We start from the raw sequence: 2,661 nt of genomic DNA on the forward strand, positions 1-2,661 counted from the left end.
CAGTAGACCTTTGAGATGAACGGTTACTTAAAGAAATTGGCAGCGGTTGCATTCCGAGAGACTCTGGTTCATTGGTTTCTCCAATTACCAGGAACGATAGTTCCTGCTTCATAATTTTCTTTGTCTACTGTGTATTCATACTGTTTGTTTTGTAATTCTGTTTGTCGGAGCCAATTATGTAAAGCGCAACATGTCTTTACTATCTCAACAACTTTCTCAGGACTATAGGGCATCGGTTTCTCAAATACTCTGAATCTGGTAGCTAGTATACCGAAAGCATTTTCTACTATTCTTCTAGCCCGAGACAAACGATAATTAAAAATTTTTTGCTGTGACGTTAATCGATTTCCTGGGAAAGGTTTTAACCATCAATTGCACCAATACAATTGGGGAAATTCCACTTGTTATAGTACTTATCAGCAATTTCATACCATTTCTCCGTCGATGGAATTGGCATGTATTCCTCTTTCAGTGTACTCCACAAAATATTGCATGTCTCGCTTACAATCTCAGAAACTGTAGTGCGACCTAAGCGGAAATGAAATGCAAGAGACCTATAGGATTCTCCAGTAGCCAAATATCTGCACAAAAAAAGGTATTTAATACCTGAACAACATATTAACTGCTGGTTTTTGTTTCAGTCAAAACAGTAAAAGCAAGATGGAAAAATCTGAGAGCGTATTTTTTTAAAGAATGTGGAAAAATTGATAAGCCAAAGAGCGGAGACAGCGCTGATAAAATATGTAAAAGTACGTGGCAGTATTATGAGAGTCTTTTGCCTTATTTGGAAAATATTCCAAGGCGTAAACCAAGGTTAAGATCGAAAATTCAAGAATTCATTTTGGTTGAAATTGAAGCTGTAGAAAATAATATTCAACAATCGGTACCAGTGATAAAATATATTCCTGTACCAAATATAAATACTCAACAATCAGTCTATGAATTGCACGTCCAGAATTCATCTGAACAAAATCTATATTAATAATTTCGTCAAAGGGTACGGTAGACTCGATCGAAACCTTATATGAATAACAAAACATAAAAAAATATTAATTTTGAGTCGACAACATATATCCGCAAAATTCGGATTATGGAGAATTTCGTTTTTCAATTGCACTGACAAACCAAGCAAACCACAGTCGCCATCTTGGGTAGTTAATAAACGTTCCGTTTCACACTAGCGCTTAGATACCTCGCCAACGTTTAGTGAATCATAACAAAAAATACTTTTCGTCAGTCGTTGAAGTTTCTCGAAAATATTGTTTTTGACACTTTTTTATGATATACTTTTTGTTATGTGTTTTTTCTTTAAACCTAAGATTAGCCAGTTGTTTGGATTACACACATCATGCCGAAAATCGTAAGTATTTCATAAAATGTTTCGTTGGTCGTGTCTCTGTCTTCGTTTAGTCTTTTGTTTGATGATACCTATATCATTTTGTTAACAGCCGAATCTCCGTGCATTTGGTAAACATTGTCACAATTGTGGAAAGTGGATGGAGCGAAGGGCTCTTCGTAAAGATGGTGAGTAGTATTTTAGTAGGTTTGTGGGCAGGTTGTGTTTTTAAGTGAATTTTGTTTTGTTTTCTTCTTAAAGTGTGCATTGTAAGCCTTCTGCATTTAAAAATAAAATAAGTACTTATTTACTTCCAGTGACATGAAATTTTTGTAAGGGCAGAATATTTGCAAGAGATGGTAAACAAAAGCAAATGTGCAGTCGATGTGTGGAGTGCGACAACATTATACTCGGTAAGCGGCTCAATATTTTTTCTCTATAATTCGACAAATAATAATAAATGACCACATGCATAGCCTGTGTTGAGGTGTCATGAACACATACAGAAACACACGATTTTTTTCACCGTTTTTCTCGATAGTGAAATGAGCCCCTTCATGCGCAAGTTCTACTTGAACTTGGCTGGCTCTTATTATACAATAGACATTATTAATTGTATAATATATTATTGCAGATAATTTCAATTATTGCGAGTGCTGTGGCCTAGAAACAATTAGGCAGTTAAGAATAACCAAAGCTCGGACACTTTCAAACCTTTTTCCAAAAAATCTAACTGCTCCTGTTGCATCTGTTAAATCACTAGCTGCCTCTACAATACAACCTGACAATTCCCAAGATTTATTTGATGATGACTTTTGGGTAAGTTAATGGTGTAGGTCACTGAGTACAGTAAAATGAAAAAATAATACTTATTACCAGATAGAGATGCGAGGATATACCTACATAGTACATACATTCACAATAGTTGTTATTATTTGAATATTTATCTAATATATTTTCTCCTTTAAGGTCGATAACGAAGAGTTGACGATAGTCGAAAAGTTGCTGGTGACTGATGATGTTTCTTCGGACAACGAGAAAAAACAAAAATCAATACTGTCAGTCTGCAGTGATTTTATTTCTTTAGAAGAAGAGGAGAAAGAAAATATTATATCAAATGGCGGGCAGACCCCCGAAAAAGCGTAAATATTCAAGCAGGTTTAGTACAGAACATCAGCCACCCAGGACTAACTATGTATATTTAGCACTTTCAAATAACACCATTCAAGTATCAGTACATTCAGTTGGTTCTATGATTTATGAATGTGTTCAATGTCAAGCACTTCATTTTTTAGGTGAAAAACCAACATTTAACTACACTCAAA

At 34.9% G+C, this 2,661-nt stretch overlaps 1 long non-coding RNA gene across 1 annotated transcript; it reads left to right on the forward strand.

Annotated features, from left to right (window-relative positions):
* The first annotated feature begins 618 nt into the window (after positions 1-618).
* On the forward strand, positions 619-2,138 carry LOC123701476. The gene is made up of 3 exons (XR_006752741.1): positions 619-749; positions 1,654-1,749; positions 1,971-2,138. It is a non-coding gene; the product is annotated as an uncharacterized LOC123701476 (long non-coding RNA).
* The last annotated feature ends 523 nt before the right edge of the window (positions 2,139-2,661 follow it).

This window comes from Colias croceus, chromosome 21 (assembly GCF_905220415.1).
Source record: "Colias croceus chromosome 21, ilColCroc2.1".
NCBI lineage: Eukaryota > Metazoa > Arthropoda > Insecta > Lepidoptera > Pieridae > Colias > Colias croceus.